Source organism: Ochotona curzoniae, unplaced genomic scaffold, assembly GCF_017591425.1.
Source record: "Ochotona curzoniae isolate NIBS_2020 unplaced genomic scaffold, NIBS_Ocur_1.0 scaffold_1037, whole genome shotgun sequence".
In the NCBI taxonomy this organism is placed as follows: domain Eukaryota; kingdom Metazoa; phylum Chordata; class Mammalia; order Lagomorpha; family Ochotonidae; genus Ochotona; species Ochotona curzoniae.
The window spans coordinates 27,835,957-27,858,744 of record NW_024467083.1 but is presented as its reverse complement, the minus strand read 5'-3'; the positions used below and the strand labels follow the sequence as shown (position 1 = coordinate 27,858,744).

The following is a 22,788-nucleotide window of genomic DNA, read 5'->3' as shown; positions in this document are numbered from 1 at the left end:
ACAAGAACTTCGAACATCAGTCCTGATAAACCAAAACCATGACACTGAGCCACCCGCTTTGTGCAGAATCCATAGTTTTGAAGTTGGCAAGAGAGAAGGCCCAAGCTATAGGCTGTTTGGGGGCCAAACCGGAGGGATCTTTAGAGACTCCCCACAATTACCACGATGCTGTAAATCCACCAACAAAATCTGAGCAAGTTCAGAACCACCTCTAGAGTTCCAATTTCAATTCTTCCAGCAATGCATTCCTACTTCCCTGCTCTAAGAAGTCAAGTTTGTTAGGACTACGTCATGTTTGGCAGATTCCATGTCTATGCTACGACCAGTACTCCATAAAAGGCATAGCATCAAACTCAGAATGTGGAACTAAGAGCCTTGGGATTCCACTCCCAGCTCATTCTTAACTTCTGACATGCCAACTACCAAAAGCTTCCCCTCGGATCAAGTACACGACAGGAAGAACCAACTTTCACCCAACACATGGAGAAAAGCAAACAATGCACACATCGAAAAAGCCTTGGTTCAAACAAAATATTAATGTGTGCTTTGGCACTCAGGAGGTAAAACCCATCCATCACCCATGGCGAACAAAGTTGAAGTAAGCAAGTAAAATTTATAATGAGCTAGAGAGAGTTTTGACAAAATTCAAGTGTTTGGAAACGAAGTTCAGCTATCGCCACTTAGAATAACAGTCACCCGCAGTGACGTTCTAGCCCTTCTCGGTGCAGTTCTTCTCCATCACCAACCATCCCCGCATACCCTCCCTGGCTCATCAGCCTTATATTCACGACACTCAGAAAACCGTCTCTCGGTTCCGGGTACATGGGGAGCTCACTGAGGGCAGTGTCACACTTCACTTCCATCCCTGGTAACTGGCAGAACTCAATGAATGCTGGCTGAACCACAGATTACAACGAGCTTCTGGCCTGCACACTGCTATCCTTTCCACACACTTAACACAAACCGATGATGACATGATAAATACCTGCTTCACTTTTCACCACCTGTCTTTCCCCTTGGCCCTACGCGTAAGAACCACATTCATAATTCTGACTTGCAGATAAGTGGATTGGATGACTTCTGCCTGGAGAACTGCTAGAACAGGGATGGGGAGCCTTTTGTGTGTCAAGCACCATTTGGATATTTATAGCATCATTCATAGGCCACACAAAATTACCAGCTCCTATCTTCTGAGAATTATATTTATGAAATACATGAAATCTGTTATCTTTATATTAATAACTTTTAAAATGATCAGCTTAAAAAATAGTGGTCTGCTCTAGAGTTACCAAATTTTGAGTCCTGTCTGCAGTTGCTTTGGCAGGGCCAGACCAAATGATTTCATGGACCCTATAAGATTAGCAGGCTGGACTTTCCCCACCCCCATAGAATAATGAAAGAATGTAATTTTAACTTTCAAGAGACCCTATAGAAACAAAAATCCAACATGCCGAGGTTGAATGACCAAGGTCATGGGCTTATCATCCTGCTCTTTACCTCTCCAGATGTCCAATTTGCTCTCTCCTCTACATCGAGACACAGAAGCACTTTCCAACACTGATCTTGGCCACCCAAACAGAAGGAAGCTTTTAGGTCAGAGTAGAGTGACCAGCTAGTCCCACATTCATTCCTACAGGGACAAGAAGAAAAAGTTCACACCAAAATTCAAAGGAAATCATCCAGTCCCTAATGCTCTGTAGCTAATGCAATATTTCAAAGAACTAGTAAGAAAATAACTAGGTCAAAAATGAGGAAGGAAGGCAACAAACCACTAAACCTCAAAATGTAAGAAGTCAGAGACAGGGACACTGCAGTCCAAATCCATCGGATGGGGATGACCCACATGGTTACGGGGGATAGGGAGGTTCAGGAAAACAAGATCCACCAGACACAGAAGCTTCATTTAATCACTGTTTTTAACCTTTTCCATCACAGAGAATAGCCACTATGATTGCAACATAGATTTTTTCGTTTCCTGTCTTCTCTATGTCCCTGTCACTAAGCATGGTAGAGATGCTGAAATGTACCACCATTGAGTCTATATGTACTGTTGAGGGTGGTGCTGTCTGTGAACTTGCTGAGAAAATAAATTTGTATCTTTATTTTGACTAACTTATCTAAGTTAACATGGCCTTCAATTGTGAATGAAGATAACAACCCATGAAAGTATTCCTGAGCCTGTGACTATGTTGCCAATAGAAACCACATCTTCACATTCATTTGCAGTTGTCACAGCTAACACTGTCAGCACACTCATCACTCCTAAATTACAGGATCATTATACCTGCACCTACAGTTTATTATTTAATGTGTTATAAAGAAGCACATATATTACTATCTCACAATTAGCATCTTGATAACTTTCCATTTCATTTGTAATCATACATACTTAATTTTATGGACTTAAAAAATATCTTCACAAGGAGTCTAAACTTTACTAGGCTGTTAGAGATATATGGGGACTATAAAAGGCTTAGAACCCCTGGTCAGCGGCGTCCCATATGAGCATCGGTTCAAGTCCTACCTGCTCCACTTTCAAACTCCCTTCTAATGCACCTGGGAAAGGAATGGCGGATGGCCCAAATACTTGCGACCCTGCAACCACGTGGGACACCTAGATGAAGCTCCTGGCTCCTTGCCCAGTCCTGGCTGCTGCAGCCCTTTAGGGAGTGAACCAACAGATGGATGATGTCTCTTTCTATCTGAAAATCCACCCTTCCAATAAATAAATCTTCAACAATTTTTTTAAAATCTTCTTACTCTTCCATGATGACCTTTGTATATATTTCTACAACTGTCTTTGCTACTAAATGCAAAGCGATAGTACCTTTTAAAACTAATGTAAAACCCAAGCCTAGACAAAAGAACAGATTGATACACAAAATACTTTTTATTCCTTCTTCACAAAGTTGCTATAATTGTTACACAAGTTGAATTTCATCTGCTGGGAAGAAAGGTTTTTAAAGGAAAAAGTTGGGCTACATAAGCTCCCAGTCTCAAAGGTGTTCAAAGCATGATGCGGACAGGCATTCACATGCTGGGCTGCAACGCAGTTGCAAGAGCTTACGGCAGGTGACACTGCCACTCAGTGGACCAGACACCTGGAGAATAATGACACATCTGTTCAAAGTCAGTGGCAGAGCTAACTTCCTGACTGCAGGTTCAAGGCTGTAACCACCGTACAAAAATCATCATGATCAACAATCATACTTGTGAAACCTGTTACCTACTTTTGTTTCTATAAGCCAGACAGCAGTCTCTCAATTCACAGAAGTAGGCATTTCTGAAGGCTATGGGGAAACTACATCATAGAATAAACTCATATGCATAATACAAACTTACATATGTAAGTATTTTTACTTATAGTAATCTCAGAATCCAGGTCAGGAATGCTCTCAAGAGCTGGGACACATACCACTTGTCTTACAAAAAGAGAACTACATGGAACTGCTCTTTCATCTTTTGGCCAATGACTCCCACGTCTACCTACTTACCCTCTGATGCCACTGTCATCTTACATTCAATACAAACAAAATGGCATTCTGATGGTGCAGTACCAAAACACTACCTCAAAAAACTACACTGTTACACTCCCCACCTTTCTCAAGTTTTGTCAATTTTAAATGTCCCCTTCTTATCAAACCATCCAACAACCCTCATTCCTCAAAGCATCCCGCACATTTAACAAGAGCCGCTCTCAGGAACACATCTCTGTGGTAATGGTTTTTGAGTCTTTTTCAGTTGAAGACTATGCTACTCACACAAACATTTCCCTCTTACTAAAACTTCTCAATCACTAGCATCCAGTCAAAAAAAAAAAAAAAACCAGAAGCAACAGGATGATCATGTTGCACAATGTCTCAGTCACAGGTTCTTAGCTCACACCAGGGAGTCTCGCCTTCAATATCCTCCTGCCTCCCTCCTCCCCGCTCTCAACTATGTCATCAGGCACACAGAAGCCCAAATCTCTGTCCCAAGAACCCCTGATGTCTGAATATATCGAGCGCTATCCCCCAGCACACACCATTGACCAACCTGTCACTCTTTCCAAAGCTACCAGCTCTCCTGTGAAATCACTGCCAGAGACTTACCTACCTTTTTGCGTTAACCACAGGCCAACTTTGCTGTCAATTCCATCCCACCCTAGAAATTCTCTCCCCTCCCAGTTGGGTCCATTTCTGCACCTTATCTACTAACCTGATGAGCCACCCCTCCAAAGAGAATTCCAATGGAGGTCTAAGTCTCAGGAATCTCTGGAAGCCTGTTCTTCCCTGTTCTTCCCTCCTGCAGGCCAGGGTGCCGAGAGCAGCCTCCAGGCCTCCTCCTCGTCCATGCCCGGCAGCCTTCACCATCAGGTCCCCAGTCTAGAGGCCTGTGGTCTTTCCCTGGCTTTTCTCTGGACCCGATAACGAAGCCTGCTGCTGCTTCTCCACAAGACATCTCCATTTCACGGGGCACTCACCAGTGACATCTTAATAGTCTTTCCCAACTTTCAAAGGCCCCACTTTGAAAACCACTGGCGTGTCCCACGACCCCCACAATGGCTCAATGACCTACACTCCACCACCACTCACCTGCTGGAGCCCTGTACTACCCGCACATTCTTAGCCTTCACCTCCCCCCACCCTTCAACAAGTCACTGGCCTGCAAAGTCCCCTCCACCTCTCTTGGCGATCGCCGTCTGGGGTCTCACAGCTCCCACCAAACTCAATCCGAATTCCCCGATGGAGCGCTCCATTTCGCCTCTGCAACGCCCCTGCCACCCCAGGACCCGGACTTGTCCCCTCTCCTCATTTAACCTCTCCAGGCTCTGCTTGGGACACAACCTCCCAAATCTCGAGAGATGCCACCATCTCTCCCCACCGCTCGCCAGGGACCCCACCTCCCCCCTCACACACATACACACCCCGGATCCCTCCAGACTCAACTCCCGAAATCCGCAACCGCGACCCCCGCCCCTACCCTCCCCCACGGCCCTCGGCGGCTGTGGCTGCCCCTGCCCCCAAACCAGCTCAAAACACGCGGACGCCGACCCGGCCCCCCCCATCCACTAACCCCCACCTCCGCTCCTTCCCCTCCCCCTCCCCCAGGTGCCACTTACCTCCAAGGCACGAGTGGGGGAGGGGCGAGGAGCGGAGTTAGGGAAGGGGGGCCTCGGTGCAGGGCGGCTCTCAGCCCCGGGGGGCCGGGGCCGGGGCCAGCGGCAGCGGCGGCGCAGCGTCTCCCCCCGGCGGCGGCGGCGGCGGCGGCGGCGCCGTCCCACTCCCGCAGGCACACATAGGCTCCATTGTCCGCCGGCGCCTCCCCCTTTCCGGCTCCCCCCACTCCCGGGCCCGCCCCTTCTCCCTCCCCTCGGCCCTCCCCCAGCCGCACCGCGCCACCAAAGGTACAGCGGCCCCGCCTCGAACGCGAGCGGAGCGGCGCCCCCTCCTCTCCCCCCCACCCACCCCGGCCCCGACGGCCCGCCCGGCGGCGAAATGGGGCCCGCCCTCCCCGCCTCAGCGCCCGGCCCCGCCGCCGGGAAGGGCCCGCTCCCCTCCCGGAACGCGCGCGATGGTACCAACCCGGCCGCTTCCTCCTCCCCTTCCCTCCCCCGCCTTCCCGGAGAGGCCCCGCCCCCAGGAGCCTCGCCTCTTCGGCCCCGCCCCTCACTCCGACAGTTACCGCGGCGCGGCCCCACCCCCCGGCTCGCGTGGGCACGCCCACCGGGTCCCCTCCCGGTTCGTCACCGGGCCAGAGGTGACGCCCACATGCTCACCTTAAAGCGGCAGAGCCTTCGCCCGCCGCTGAAAGAACCTCCCGGAGGAGGGCGGGCCCTGCGTTCCCGCACCTCCTCCCCGCGCTCACTCACCCGGACCTCCCCGGCGCCGCCCGCCGCCCCGGAGCAGCCGAGGGGTTGGAGGAGGCGCCGAGGGGGAGGGCGGCGTGGGATTTGGCCATCTTTGACGGAAACAAGCTGGGAGCTGCAGAAGGAACCTTTCTTGCCTCGCGCACTCCCCTGCCTCCCAGGTCCCGGCCTGGTCCTCCGTCTTCAAGGCCACCCCAGGGTGCTTTTGCACCCGCGCCCCTCGTCATCTCCCTCCGTCCCCTATCCCCCCGCCCCCGTGGCGCTCTCCCACCACCCTCGGCCGAGCAGGTTGTCGCCGAGGCCCCTGGGCACGCGGTGGCCCGGACAGCTGGCTGCGTCCCTCTGGCGTCACTCCCGCGTACCCTGTGGGGACCTTCCCAGCTCCTCCACCTCGGGATCGCTCTCCACCCCTCAGTTTGCTCCAGAAGCCGTGCACTCCTGACAATTCCACGCCCGGGGAGCCGGCGCCGTGTCCGGGCGAGGGAGAAGGGAGCCCCCACGAGCCTGCACTTTTTCCTCGGCAGGGAAAGTGGCGGCTTCGTGGCTAGCGCTGGGTGGCTGCGGTTTTACCTGTGTGCCCTTGTGAGGCCGTGACCAGCCACGACCACAGACCGGCCTGCTCTTGGCCCTGCCCCCCAAACACTGCCGTTACCTGTCAGCGTCGATGCCTTGTGGAGGCTTGAATGAAACCGCCTTGCAACTTAGTGCACCGCCTCACAGCTCTGTCAGGAGGTGCTGCGAAGGGCCCCCCAAGGCCGTGAGGCCGCACAGCGAGACACATCTTCTTGCCTCTTGCTTGTCACCCATGGCTTTGGCCGAGACACTTCACTCCTGTGTCAGTTTCCCAGTCTGTGAATCAGGGCACCTTCCGTGGGCCAACCCTTTGAGGGAATGGTGCCGAGTGTGACAGTCCTAAGTGGTGAAGCGGGTTGACAGCTTCCCAAACCGTTCAAAACTCAAATGATCACAGAAGTTTTTGAGCCGTATCTTTCTCACTTAGATCCTCCGAAAAACTATCAAGTTTTCTCTATACCCCTCCCCACCCCCACCCCCGGTTTTTAAACAACGGAGGGTATAAATTAGGAGGGAAAAGGCCACGGTGGGATGGTTAGTGTAAACAAGGTGAAATCTAAGAACAGTAGAATTCTTAGCAAGAACTCATTAAAAGAGCCAATGCTTTTGGTCAGATTTCGGCCACAGACTGTGTGATGAAGCATAGCTTCGAACCTCCCAGAAAGAAGGCAGGAGGAAGTCAGATAACGGACATGCAGTCAGACACTGGGACTGCTGCTGCCCGTGGGAGAAAGAGGGGCCAGATCAGGTGGCAGGGAAAGTGCCTGCGAGAGAAAACTCTGTCAGAGCAAGCTGAGCTCTGGGCTCGAGGTGTTTCAGACCCGCTCAGCAGCTCAGCCAGCTTACATGCAAGCTGACTGTAACAATAACACGTGTGACAAATCTTAGCCAGGGTCCCGGGTAGTAAGCCCTCACACCACCTTATGCGACGGAATCAGAGGAAAAGCCCAATTGAATATTAAATGTGCAGCACGGGGGAGGAGGGGAGGCGCGGCAAAAGAGAAATAATACTGAGAATCTAAGCATGCTAAAAGTCGTGAGTTGTAAAGGTTAGGGTCTCCATAGTAACCCTAATTTAGCTACAGTGCATATGGGATAGAAATGTGTTTTAAAATACTATTTATTACGTTAGACGGTTTAACCTGAATTTTTCACCTGCCAATTCTCTAACTTCTAGACATTTCCATCCCATGTGAGGAACAATTCTACTTTGGCATATGAGGATCTAATACTGTTATACACAGGTAATGATGCAATCATTTTAAAAGCATCCTGTAAATAAAAGTCTTTAACTGTCTCTGTTACCCTTGAGAATCTAAGGTAAGAAACCATTGTTGCTTCCCCCCCCCCCGCCCCTAAGTGGCAAATGTGTTTTAAAAAATAAAGACTTTGACAGTAAAGAGACTTGGTTTTGACTTTCTTAGTTGCTGAAATTTGCTTCTCCTAAAGCTGATAAGCACCCTTTGCATTGTAAAAAAGGGTGAACTCGGTTTGGCTTTTTAGTTCTTCAACTGAGCATAGTGTTTGTGCTATTTCGGCTTGTCTACCATCTTTTCTACCTGTAAACTCCACTTTCAGGTTGAGGCAACACGTGATTTTGTCTCCTTAGCTCTTGATAAGCTAACCTCCCTTCCCCCCACCCCTATGTCGGAGTTGGAAGGAACCTGGTCCTGTTTCAAAGAAGAGAATTCTAGGGTGGAAGCTTGATGGTTTGCCAAGGTTCTGCTGCTTTGGGGGCTGGGCTATGTGTCCTGCATTTCCGGCTGTGTCCTGCACCTTCCCAGCAGTGCTTATTCCCAGTGATGCGTCCTACCGTAGAAGAGGACAGGAAGTTTTCCCTTAGGAAGGATGAAATGGAGAAAGGCTGGACCAACTCATCCGGTGGGTACTGGAGTTCTAAGAGGACCTAGAAACTCACTCTAGCCAAAGCCTTCCAGATTGTCCATAGGCTCCTGTTCTTCGTACTGTTTATCACCAATTCATCCAGCTCATCATCCAAACCCACACTGGTGAATTCCAACTCCAAAGGAATATTACTACAAAAGGCATTAACGCATGAAGGATTAAATGGAATGGTTTCTCTGGATTTTCATGGTGCTTCTACTGCAAAACTATAATAACACAGCGAATTGTTTTTTCTTCAGCTTGCCCATGAAGGAAAAGCAAATCTTTCTAATCTAGCCTTCCAAAGTCTATTGAGGTCAATGGCAGAGTCCCAGAGCTTAAGCCCCACCTGAAAATGTAGGGGTTCATTGTCTCTTCTATAGAATGGAAATTAGTCCTTCCTCCTTTCCTTCTGCACTTTTACCTGGGGCCACCTGGACCCTGTTTCATTCAGTCTGAGAATCAGGGGCACCCTGTTTGTGAAGCTCTGATGGAGCTTATAATTCGGTTCTCCCTAGAAGGCACTACCAATGCTTTCCCTTTATTTTCACACTGAGACCTGTATGTGCCTCCCACCCTCATTCTGCCTTTTAAAATCCAGGGATTTGACATTCAGCCTGCCCTTTCCTGAGCCCCAAGTAACTGACATATCAATGCTGATCCCTTTCCCCACTTTTCTAACTGAACCATAGTCCACTCAGATGGCTTACCAAGAGACACATGTCCTTCATGTTTGGGTCCTCACACCAGTTCTTCACATTCCATCCTTACAGTTCCGCGCCTCCTTTCCTCTTAAGTGTCCGCTGACTTATGAGTTCATTTCTTATTCTTAACAACTTTCCCAGCAATAATTGTGGCTAAGTGTTTTGACTGTTTCATTTCACTTCATTCCCTCCTTGAAACTTTGCCCAAAGAATTTTTACCCCTCTGATACACCTATTGTATTTTTCCAAGTTCTCCGTTTGCTCCGGACCCTTCTCATTTCACACAATGAGATCTTTTCCCAAGGTCTCTGGAATTTCTACCCAGCCATTGCAGCTCTAACTTGGAATACTTGAGCACCTGCCATTGCAGCAACAGAAATCCCTAACTCTCAGAGGTACACACACTTTGTTTTCATGCTTCAGCTGCTGATAGTACTAGAAAAAAGAAAAAAGAAACCAAGAAAATGGATCTCAACCAGAACTCCAGTGGTGAAAAGTAATATAAATATTATTATTTGTTAATTTCCAATCCTTTATGTATTTCCACTGTGGCCTGTATCATTTCCCACAACATGTTTCCAGATTGGATCATTACACTCATACAACCCTGGTAGCTCATCCTACTTCCAGAAAACCTTTATCACTGTTTCCCCTACCTTGCTGCCTACTCTTGGATATCGTCACTAAATCTTTCTTATCCTAATATTGCTTCCCTTTTCTTACTTTAAGATTTATTTATTTATATATTGAAAAGATACCACGACAGTAAAAAAAAAGAGAGAAAGAGAAATCTTCCATCTGCTGTTGCACCCTACAAACGCCCACAACAACCAGAATGGGGAAGGAGTGAAGCCAGGAGCCAGGAACTCCATGTGTATCTCCCATGTGGGTGGCAGGAAGCCAACTACTAAGACCATTCTCCACTGCCTCCCTGGCACATTAGCAGGAAGCTAAATTGGAAGCAGAGGAGCCAGAACTCGAATTGGAACTCTGATTTGGAAGGTGGGTGTCCCAAATTGTAGCTCATCAAATACCTGCAACTTTTCCCTTTCTCTTAATTTTCGGTATATCCCAAAGGTAGCCTACATTCTCTGCTGCCACAATTCCTTTTCCTCCTTTGTGAATAACCCAGCCATTCTACCAGAATCATCTTTCTTATATAGCCAAACCTAATTGCCAAGTCCATATCATGATTTTCCATTCCTCCCTGAATCTCTAGTTTTGAATTCCAAGATGTGATAATATTTTCTGGTTTTGCCTTCTTGATCAATTTAAACTTATCATTTTGTCTTAAGACCTTGGTTCTTTGATCTTCCTTCCCTCCAGTTCTCCCTAGGGTGTCTCTGGAGAACTCCTGACTTTAGCCTCACCTCTTCATAGGTGACCAGCACATCTGCAGACCTTGCTCAGGCTTGTCTCTCTCTTTTTTAAAGATTCATTTTACTTTTATTGGAAAGTCAGATTTACAGAGTGAAGAAGAAACAGAAAGATCTCCCATCTGCTGGTTCACTCCCCAAGTAGCGTCAATGGTCAAAGCTAAGCTGATCCAAAGCCAGGAGCCAGAAACTTCTTCCAGGTCTTCCTCACAGGTGAAAGGCTTTGGGATGTCCTCTAATGCTTTCCCAGACCACAAGCATAGAGCTAGATGGGAAATGGAGCATCCAGGATACAAACCAGTACTCATATGAGATCCTAGTGCATGCAAGGTGAAGAATTTAGCCACTAGGCTACCATGCTGGGTTCACAGGTTTCTCTTATACTTTATCCTGTGTTTCGGTTTACTAGATAGCTTGCCCACTGGAGGGATTTCAATGCATCCAAAAAAAAATAGCTTACCAGCACCCCATTACCATGTGCCAGCATCCAATATGGACAGCAGTTTGAGTCCCATACTGTCCCACTTCTGATCCAGCTCCTTGCTAATGTACCTGAGAAATCAGGAAGGATGGTCCAAATTCTTGGGCCCCTATACCTATGTGCAAGACCTGGAAGAAGCTCCTGGGTCCTGGCTTAAGACTGGCTCAGCTCCTGCCACTGCAGCTATTTAGGGAATGAACCAGTAGATGGAAGATTTCTCTCTCTCTCCCTCTCTCTGTAACTCTACCTTTCAAACTGGCTAAAAATTTCATGTATTAAAAATAAGTTTGCCATCTTTACAGATTAAGTCTTACCTGTGAATTCCCTATCTTCCGTTTAGAATCAAAACTTTGGAATACAGCTCTTCTTGGTCACCAGGGTCCATAATTTCTTCTTACATGATGTTCTTGCTTTCTGTTTCCAAGCTTTGAGTGTTGCCAGACATTCCTGCCTCTAGCCATCCCTTTTGTCAGCCAGTTCTATGTGTTTTCTACACATACATCCTCCCCACACACCAAAAAACAAACAAATCAAAAAAAAAGTTTATATCTACTTGTGTACTTGTGCCATAGATCACGCAGAGCCTATTGCTCTTGAATTATTTAGGGCTACTAGTTCTTCTGGCCCTATCTGGGTCCACTCCCAATACAGTCACCTGCTTGTGTGCTTGGGAAAAGAGTGGAGAATGCCTTAAGTGTGTGGGCCCCTGCACTCATATGGGAGTCCTGGATAAAACTCCCAGCTCCTGGCTTGAGCCTGGCCCGGTCCTGGCCATTGCAACCTCTGATAGTGTGAAACAGCAGATGGAAGATCTTTCTGTCTCTCTGCCTCTTTTCCAACCCTCTCTTTGTAACCCTACTTTTCAAATAAATAAATATTTATTTTATAAAAATGTATCTTTCTCATCTATTTCAGTAGTAGATGTTTGCATAATCAATTTAAAACCTAGCCTAGCTATGAAAACTTTTAGTATCATCTTTCTATAAATTATAGATCTCACTTTTCTCCTTATTCTCAAAAACAGAATCATATACTACTTTTGTTGCCCAATTTCAATAGTTCATCTACTGCTATATTCATTTATTGAGATTCTACTCAGTATAGGGCATCTTGGGACATACAAAAAATGAAATCAGACATCTAGTTTCACGTTCAAGATGTAATCAGGCTTATATGGAAGATTTGCTAATTAAACACAATCTAGTGGGCATATACTATGTGACAAATACTGTACAAAATAATTGATGATTCAAGTACATAAGAAATGTTCCCTGGGGCCAGCACAGTGGCTCAACAGGCTAATCTTCCATCTGCCAGCAATAACATCCCATATAAGTGCTAGTTCATGTCCCTGCTGTTCCACTTCCAATCCAGGCTCTGCTCATGGCCTGTGACATCAATGGAAGGTGGCTCAAGTCCTTGGGCTCCTGCACCCACATGGAAGACCTAAAATAAATCTCTGGCTCCTGGCTTCAGATAGGCTTAGCTCTGGTCATTGTGGCCGTTTAGGGAGTGAACCAGCAGATGGAAGATCTCTCTCCCTCTGTCTCTTCTTTTCTCTGTAAACCTGCCTTTCAAATAAAAATAATTAAATCTTTTTTTTACATCCTTAACAACACTTTTTAATATATAAGAACCAAAAGTAGAGCAATTTTACAATGTAGGAAAATTTAATACATACTATATAAACAACATTATTTATATCAGAAATCACCAGGACAGTGGCATTTTTCACAAATATAAATTACTGTTTAGTCAACAGATTTAAAAGTCCACAATTTTATTATAAAGAAAACCACCCACACCCACACAGGTGGGCACAGGTGAACTAAAGCATCCTGGACTGTTGGCACAGCTCTTGCCCAGCTCAGCCACCCTGGATGGGCCCACTCCAGCCCACAGTGGGTTTTGGTCTGCAGGGCTGCAGTATCATCATGAGGCTTGCATTCGCACCGCCAAACCTGTCGCCACTCACAGACCTGGGGCCTGCGGTGTACGGAGAAGTGCTAGGGTCTCCGCTGGAGAGGGCTGAAGGAATGAGCTTGGGAGAGCATACCTTTAAAAAAAGACATGTTCCATGATATCGGGATCTATCTAGTTAAGAATACTAATGGTAAGCATTTATAACCAATTAATAAGGACAATGCCATGGATAAACACCAGGTGTTGGGGACATGCAGAAGAGAGGTTTCTAACCTACATGGGGATGCATGTTCTCACAGGTCTCTAACCGACCTAGAGAATGCAATGAGCTATGAGCAGAATCTGTAAGAATGCATGGGAGTCAGCCGGGCAAAGGGTTCAGGAATGCGCAAAAGCTCAGTTGTGTGACAATGTGTATAAATAACCACAACGCAAGACAGAAGGTAGTAAATAAATGGCAGAGCAGAGGCAAAAAGCAACGTGGCCGCCAGAAGAGATACACGGAGTTGAGGGGAGGTGGGCATGCGAAGAATCAGGAATATTTGGGTCAACCTGAAAGTCAGCTTTCCAGGGGAGGGATGCCTCAGGCTGCTCAACATTCCAGGCAGTGCCGAGGGGACAGTGCCTTGTCTGCTGTGGTGATAAAGGCGATGATGGCAATGATAATACAGTCTTTTCTCGTGAAGAGAAAAAACTCCTTCATGTTTACATGGCGGTATTGGTGAGTCATAGCAGGCAAAATCAGTTACATTCTGTAGATTTCAGTTTTCTCCTCCACAAAGTGGAGTGATAGCAACGTTTTCAACCTAGGGTGATGTGGGAATAGATACGTGATGGTAGATGGATTCCCAGCAATCATACTGCTTCCTAGACTGCATATAGTAAGCACTCAATGAAGGTTGGTTATGATTATGGCATTTAGCCACATCTGGAATGTCCTGAGTAGAATTAGCCCTCGGGGAGACTTGTGGGGAGGGACACTGGAAAGGCCATCTCCTCAGTACTTCACTTATTCTCACATGCCAGCGGCTCAGTAACTCTCCTGACACTCCTTTGACTTTTGCCACCTGGAAATTCATACCTTTCGATTTAAGGTGTTACTGCCACAAGCCCTTGGAAGGGTAACATAAGAGTTAGCCCAGTTCTATTTTACTGAGTTATTTTCCCATACCTCTATCCTCCCTGCTAACTGCATTGAAGAAATATGGTAGAAAAGAAAGACAAGACTGAAAGGTTTCTGGAGAACCTTTCCCAGAAATTCAAGCTACGAGGAGGGCCAATCAGAGAGCTTCCTGAGAGTACTAAGTCCTCTGGGATTGGAGAAGGCTGTTAATAAGGGATGAGGAAAACAAAGCCAAGGTCATTTGTGCCAGTAAAGACAGGCTTTGTGAACTTGTATGGAGCTGACCTTGGTAAGGAGATCCTTCATCAAGTACCCCTTTCCCTGCTCTGGGCTGTGTTTTAAGGATAACATACAGAGGCTCAAAGAGCCTCTGGCTGCAAAGTTTCATAATGACTTGTGATATCTGCAACAGTTAATAAGCTGGTACAGTCTCTGTAGCCTATTGGGTAATGCTAGCATCCCATATGGATGCTGGTACCAATCTCAGCTGCTCCACTTCTAATACAGTGGAGCAATAATCCCTGCTTATGTAGCTGGGAAAGCAGCAGTAGATATTCCAGGATCTTGGGCCCCTGCCACTTACATGGGAGGCCTGGAAGAAGCTCCTGGCTTTGGATTGGCCCACTGGGCCATCTGGAGAGTGAACTAGCACTAGCATCTGGAAGATCTCTCTTTCCGTCTTCCTCTCCTCCGCTAGAGTTATAAGCTGGAGCATGTGTTGTGGCATAGCCTGCAAAGCTACTACCTGTGATACCAGCATCCCATGTGGATGCCTGTTCATTCCCAGCTGTTCCATTTTTAATCCAGTTCCCTGCTAATGGCCTGGGAAAGCAGAGGAAGATGGTTGAAGTCCCTGGGGCCCTGCAACCATGTAGGAAATGTGGAAGACACTTCTTATTGCTAGCTTTGACCTTTGCCTGCCCTACCTGTTACAGGCATCTGGGGAATGAACTAGTGGATGGAAGATCTTTATCTTTCTCTTTATCTCTCTCTTTCTTTCCTTCTCTCTCTAGCTATCTCTCATTCTGTCTCTGTAACTCTTTCAAATAAATAAATCTTAAAAAAAAATTCTACATGTTTTCAGTGTCAAAATTAAGTAGAGTTTTCATTAGAGTCTGAAGGAATAGTCCTTTTGAGAAACCTTGCATCGAATTGAGGAGGCAGTAACAATAAATGTCCAGTCCAATCCCTACACTGTATTATAGTTGTCACATACAACAGACTTCCAGTCGAGTTTGGAGGGCAGGAGGGGGATATGCCATGAATAAAGCTGAAGTAGTGGGTGATATTTCATGACGGAGTTCAAGACACACTGGCCTGGAAGAATATGGTTTGTGCATTTCCAGAAGCTACATGACCCAGGAAGGAGAGACAAGGAGTGGAGCCAGAGACTGCAAAGAACATAGCATAAATGTGAATAGAGCACTAGATAATTATTATGGCAATGCTAATTAGAAATTACCAGAATGACAGCTGCCACTTATGTAGTATTTAGGATATGTATATGCCTAGCACTTCGTATTATCCTACTCAATTATCTTACTTCATCCATGAAGTATAAACTGTTATTCCCATTTCACAGTTGGGAGCCTGATGCTTAAAAATGTAAGTAACTGGGCCCGGCAGCGTGGCCTAGCAGCTGAAGTCCTCGCCTTGAACATGCCGGGATCCCATATGTGCCGCTGGCTCTAATCCTGGCAGCTCCACTTCCCATCCAGCTCCCCGCTTGTGGCCTGGGAAAGCAGTTGAGGATGGCCCAAAGCTTTGGGACCCTGCACCCTCATGGGAGACCTGGAAGAGGTTCCTGGTTCCCGGCTTCGGATCGGCGCAGCACCAGCCCTTGCAGTCACTTGGGGGGTGAGTCATGGGACAGAAGATCTTCCTCTCTGTCTCTCCTCTCTGTATATCTGCCTTTCCAATAAAAATAAATAAATCTTTTTTAAAAATGTAAGTAACTGTCTCAAGACATGCAGCTAGTGAGGTTGAACTTAAATTAAAACCCCAGTCTGGGGCTGGTATTGCAGAGCAGTAGATTAAGTGTTGGCTACTCCACTTATAATCCAGCTTCCGGCTACTGTGCATCCTGGGAAGCAACAGGTGATGTTCAAGTACTTGAATCCCTTCCACTCATGTGAGAGATCAGGAAGGAGTTCCTGGCTCCTGGCTTGGATCAGCCCCAGCTGTTGTTATCATTTGAAGAGTCAACAGATGGAAAATTTTGCATTGTCTTCCTTTCTCTCTGTGATTCCACCTTTCAAATAAATCAATATATGTATTTTTAAACCAATTATATAGTTTTAGGTGGAAGTCCACAATTCTTTCCACAGTATAGACCCTCTTCAATGTACACATTGGAGCAGGGTGGAATACACTTGGATAAATAAGAAAGCATACAGGAAGCACTTTCCCTACTGCAGTTTCCTGAATGTGATTTATAATCACACCCATTTTACAGATGAGAAAACCAAAATGGAGAGGATAAATGACTTGGCCAAGCCTCACAACTGTAGGATAGCACACGCCAGATCTGAAAGCATTTTTCAAAATGCACAGTCACATTATCTTTATGATAACCACAGGGAAAGGCTTGTGGCTAGCTCCATCATATAAATAACAGTAGACCAGTCCTAATCGTTGTTAAATAACAATACCAGCTAGCACTGATTGACACTCTCCCACACGTCAGGCACAGGATAAGGGCTATCCAGGCACTGTAGCATGGACTCACCACAAGTCTATGAAACAGGCTCTATTAGTACATCTTACTTTGTAGAAGTGGACAGAGGAAGTAACATAATGAAGGAGCTGGGCTCAGATTGACTCCAGGACAAGTTTAGGAGCACAGGACAATGGAACCCAAACCGTGGATCCTCTGGGCTCACGTATGCATACACTTTTCCATGTTTTATTTCAGTTATCAATGAGCGGCCACAGGGAGGAAGATTTGAAGGATGAACTAACTACAAGAGGCATGGAGAGCAGCTAGGAGACAGCAGACACTTAGGTGTGAAATGACAGGGGCCCTGATAGAGCAAGGGAATGGAGGAATAATGGGTCCAAGACCAGTTGTGGAAGGCCAGAGCAGCATACAAACATGGGGGTCTTCACACAACTCGGGCATATTACGAAAAAAAAAAAAATTCTGCATGGATTTCAAACATTTTTTGCACCAAAATAAATATATCCTTTAATTCTGTCTTCCATGAACTTTCTGAGGCCCCCTCATAGAAGAGAAAGTAAAGTAGTTGAAGTTTGGTTTCTATACATGAAACCATTGGAAAGAAAAGCACTGTGGTCAGAGGAGGTTCAGAAGTCACACAGGGCCATGCAGAGACAACACTCAGGGATGGCTACAAGAAAACAGACAGCCTCAAGTGTTGGCTAGAATGGAGAGGAACCATAGTTTTTAAAACTTGCTGGTGGGAATGTCAAACAGGGCAGCCACCCTCAACACAGTTCAGTCATTTCTTCAGACCAACCTTAGTTCAGCGTGTGATCTAACAATCCCACTACCAGGTACCTTCTTAAGAAAACTGAAAATGTGCTTCTACAGCATGACTTGGATGTGAATGGTCACAGCAGAAACCCCAAAGTGGGAACCATCCAGATGCTTATCAATCAATCAGTGGACAAATAAAATATGCTTTATTGATACAATGGACTATCTCTCAGCCCTAAGGAATAAACCACTGATAAATACGACAACATGACTGCACTTCAGTATCACTATTGCTAAGTGAAAGAAACCAGATACAAAAGGCTACATGTTGTATGACTTCATTAACATGAAGTGTCCAGTAAGCTTCAATGATGGAGACAGAATGCAGATTAGTGCAGTGGGAACAGGGGCTGATACCAGTGGATTTAGAGATCTTCTGGGGTGAAGCAAATATTTCCAAACTGGATTTTGGTGATGATTATACAAGATGGTAAATATATATAAAAAAAAAAAAAAAGGAAGGAAGGGAGGAAGGAAGAAAAACATTAAGTCATATGCTTAAAATAGGTAAATTTATGGTATAGAAAATCTACCACTATTGATATTCGGAGGAAGCTCCTGGATCCTGGCTTTGGATCAGTGCAGCACCAGCCATTGCACTCACTTGGGGAGTGAATCATCAGATGGAAGATCTTTCTCTCTGCTCTCTCCTCCTCCCTGTATATCCATCTGACTTTCCAATAAAAATAAATAAATCTTAAAAAAAAAAAGAGAGAAAATCTACCACCATCAAGCTACTTTTCAGAAATGTGAAGCCAGGATAGAAGTGAGCCCCGTTTTACCACTGTGAGTGACCACTGCTCACCTAAGTGGACAGTCAGGTAAGAGAATGAGCTGGAGGTGCAGAGGAAAATGCTAATACCTTAAAAATGAATGGATTCCCCAAATAAAAAGCATGCAGGGGAGGGGAGAGAGGGAAGGAAGATATCAAGGCCAAACCATTGGAGCAGGATGAAGGTTTGCCTGGATTAATTCAGTGCTCGCCCTGCCTGGTAGCAACATATCTAGGTAATATTAAAATCTGCTTGAGTGCTCTAAACTTACATACACCCACTGAGAGAGAGGGATGTACCCCCCCAAATAGTCAAATAAATCTGCCTGGCAGAAAATTTTCTTTAAGTGACTAAAATATACAAGGATAGCTGGGAACGAACTGAATACGTTCTCTGTATTTTGATGCTAAAAAGAGAATTATGCAAACCCTTCTACCCAGATTAGAAATAACATCAGCATTAGGCAGTGCAATGTTCAAAAGCAATGATGTCTTATTTGGTCCTTAACCATCAAGATGAATACTAAGCTCGAGCACCCTGAAATCAGGCTCTCCTGGTCCCCGTGCGGACTTGTGAATTCAGCAGGAGCCAGCAGAGCCCCTCAGGGACGCTTGCAGCTGCTTGCTAACCCCTGAATTTGGGGGGAAAATCTTGCTCCTTCTGGTCCCAGGAGGTCCCATGTTTTGAGCTTCCTCAGGAAAGGCCCCTCCCAGGTTAGGAAACTAGAGGCCATCTCTTTCCCCAGGGCCTGATCTCCTGGTGTCTGGTTTAAACTACTGCTGTGAAATTAAGGGTAAAAAATAAGACTCTGCAGCAGCACTAGCTTCAGGAACATCCTTACCCTATCGGGGGACGCAGCTAAGCTAGTCCCTCTTAGCCCCGGGGGACTGTGAGAGAGACTAAGGTTAGAACTTGGGAAGATGGGGGAAAAAAAAAAACCTTTATTCTCACTGACTTCTAACTGAAAATTATCATTTCCTTCAATCCCAAATAGAGACACTAGATCAGGTGGTATGAGCCATCCAGGACTTTTTTCACCAACAGAATCACAAATATTCCAAGTATCCTTTTCAGCCATCACTACAACAAAATTAATAGCTCCTAGACTTCCCAGTGGACTTATTACAATTAATGCTCTAATAAAGCGTGTATATTAGCAAATCACAACTTTGATGTTTTTAATATTACCATCCTTGTTTTTCAACATAACTATCCTTTCTATTACTGTCCTATAGTATCCTACTTAATAAAGTCTTACGTATTTTATTTATCTGTTTAAAGCCATTATGCTGTCCACAGCTTTCCCAGACTGCCCAAAGGGGGCCATAGCACAGGATGGTAGAAGGACTCTTGGGATGAGGCCTATTTCCCAGTTACCACCCACCTAGTGCAGCCCACCCCCCAAAAAATCAACAAAACCAGAGCCTTCTCAAAAGACCCCAAATCCCACCGACAGACAACATTTCCTTTGGGTTTTTAACATTCTCATTAAAATGCAAATATCCCCAAAGGAAAAGAACTTCTCCGAGTGTTATTAGTTAACCCCTTAAGTGGGGTTATTCAGCAACTACTGAACACTAACTACCATCGCACAACACAATTAAACGAAGGTTTATGACCTCCTCCTATGGGGTAAAGGACCCGGCTCCAGGATCGAGCAAAATCCTCCAAGATCTGTCCCCTCAAGTGCGCTTGCAATCGAGCTAGGGGCATAAAGTAAGTGCAGAAAAGAGCCAGAAGGAGAAAGGCATTGGGCGGAAGAGCAAGAGGCCAAGGTCGTCCAGGAGGGGCGGGTTGGAGAAAAGAGATTCAGTGATGCTCTCGGTCTAAGAAGGATTGGACTCGGTGCCAGGTTCGGGCGAGGTCTTCGGTAGGCAAGTTCAGCCCAGAAGAGGCTATACAGGTAATCCTCAGGTAAGACCCTGCTCTGGCCTTTTCTAGCAGGCCTGTGGAGTTCTGCCGCGGGGACGGAGTGACATAGTGCCTGTGGGGGCGGGGCAGAGCCTAGAAAACCTTGGTAGGGACGGACGTGGCGGGAGGGAGTGACATATGAGCTGAGTCTAATAGGCTAAGTTCAGGGGAAGCGGGAGAGAAAGAGCGAGGAGAAGGGGGGAGGGGCCCTGCATTCCTGGCCGAGGTATGCGTAGAAGGCCTGCCCTGGGACTGCTTTTCAGTCCGGTGGGGGCTTGGGCAGAGCGGAGGAGGGGTGGGAGAGACGGCCCTGGAACTGTAAAATGGAGCTGTGTTGTGCAGGAACCTAAACTTTAAAGCAAACGAGTTTGCAACCTGTCCCTTTGGAACCATCAGAAAAAGAAAAAAAATAAAGGGGGGGGGTGTTGGGACTCATGAAGGGGATATTTGAGAAGGGTCTTTTAAGGCATGAGAAAAATTTCAACAGGTGGAGAGGGGGCCCCCGGAGCGCGTTTCAGGCTAAAAGAACAGCACAGCCAGGCAGGGGCCAGCTGGGACCGTGTGTGGTCCAGAGAGCACCCAGCACTGGGATCAAGTTGGGGCGTATTAACGCAGGTTCCCCTCCTCCTAGCCCGGGGCAGACCTGCAGGATCAGAACCTCTCTGCGCTGGTAACCCGGAGGCAGTCAAAAAAGAATGTGTAGGGTAAGAATTGGTCCTGAGTGGGAGATGCCTTTATTAGAGTTTAAAGCAGAACGTGTGAGGGGCCAGTTAAGGGCGATTCCGGAAGTCCAGCTAGGGGATCGGGAACATTGAAGCTTGATAGTGGCAGGAGGAACAAGAGGGAGGAGACAGATGCAAGACATTTGGGTGGCAGAATCTACAAGGCCTCTTGGGCAACTGAAGGGTCCACCCCAACCCCCAACCCAGTCACCCCTGCTCTGCTCCCACCCAAAAGACTTGCATCCCAGATGGCTGCAGCAATTAGTGCTGGGCAAGGAGAGAAGTGGCAGGGCTTGTAATAGAAAAGATGGGAGAGATGGGTAACTTGGCAACATGGCTAATGACAACACTTGGGGCCCCAGCATCCCAATGCAGAGTGCTTGGGGCCCCAGCATCCCATTGTAGAGTGCTTGGGTCTGAGTGCTTGTTTTGCTCATCCCGAGGTGTTGCTCTATGCCCACTTTGGGAGGCAGCAGATGAGGTTCACCACGTACTTAAGTGCCTGCCTCTCACCCTGCATGGCTTAGACTGAGTTTGGGGTTTCTGGTTTTGGTCTAGTCCAGCCCTGACTAATGCATCTATGGAGTGAACTAGCTGATAGAAGCTCTGTCTCTTTCAAGCAGAAAGAACGAAAACTTGGGCAGGAAGGGGACCCTGAGCATCCTAGCCAGGCTGGTGGGACACAGGAGGGCTGCTGCTGGCACACTGGTGCAAGGGCAGGGCAGAAGGCTGACATCATCACTGTTTGGTTGAGGATTCCCTTACAAGACAGTGGTGACTGAGCTTCATTATAAAGCCAAGCAAGTGCCTTCTCTTCTCAGTTTTCTGTTTTCTCCTCAGAAAAGCAGGTGACACTAAAACTTATCACCTACTCATCTCTTGGGAGTGTGGCAAGGAGCAATCAATATACATAAATAAATAAGCTTAAGGCACCAGTAAGAACCAAGTGCGCTAGAGATGCTAAACAATAATAAATTTAGCCACCTGCTTTATCAGGATAATAAACAAGGTGTCCTTTTTTCTGTCTTTTTTCCTTCCTTCCTTCCTTTTTTTAAGCAGAGGTAGTTAACCAGGTACTAACTTTGAGGTACTAACTTTGTCAGCCTCTAACAACAGGTAATTAAATCTTAACTTGATCTTTCAAGTTACTTGGACTGTATGGCAATGATCAATTAACTTGATTATCCTTCCCTATTCTTAATATCACACTCATGTGTGATTAATATCAGCATCCAAACAGCAGGCAGTCCCCACCCCACCCCGCAAGCAGTACGCTTTGTCACACCCCTGAGGTCCATCTCTTGGCAGAATGGTGCCATATAAAATATTAAGATCCTAGGTGGGATGTGCGCAACCTACATGGGAAAGAAGGCTGTCAGAGAGACAACCCAAAGGAGAAAAACAGCTCTCCAAAAATGACAAAGATTGCAAATCCAGTTTTAAAGGAACACATCTCTAATTACACGTTTCACACATTAACAAAAAAAATCTCTTTTAATAAATCCCACCACAATCTCTGCTCCCCTAAAGAGTGGGTCTGATAGGTAATAACTCCCCTCCTCTGTGGTCAAATCCAATTTTCACACCTGGTAAATGAAATAACTCCACTGTGAACGAAGGTCAGGCTGGGGTGAGCCGTTAACAGAAGGTTAGGGGCTGTGCATCATGTAACAGCTCTTCTGGGAACTCCTTCCAGAGATTTGCTCTTTTTACGCCAGTTGATACTAGTTGGCCAGAAAACCCCCAGCCTCCTAGGTTACAAAGCTAAAGCCTTTGTCACTGGAGTGGTTATGAGGGAGCGCCTGGGTTCATGGTTCATATGTGTGCCTTCCTCTCTTCTTTGGTAGAAAGCCTCCTTGCCATTTATGTACTTTCTCCTTGTAAGAGCTCAGCTTACTCTGCATTCCTGACAAACCAACCAAAAGAAGGGACAAAACTGTAGAGATTTACAATCATGAAAAAAATCACACA

The 22,788-nt window shown here is 46.5% G+C and overlaps 1 protein-coding gene across 1 annotated transcript in view; it reads right to left on the bottom strand.

Annotated features, from left to right (window-relative positions):
- Nucleotides 1-22,788, bottom strand: part of BCL9 (BCL9 transcription coactivator) — an 89,591-nt gene that overhangs the window by 21,542 nt on the left and 45,261 nt on the right. Inside the window, exon 2 of the mRNA XM_040998546.1 lies at nt 1,498-1,630. The gene's annotated coding sequence lies outside the window, so the exon portion shown is untranslated. The remainder of the gene's footprint in view (nt 1-1,497; nt 1,631-22,788) is intronic.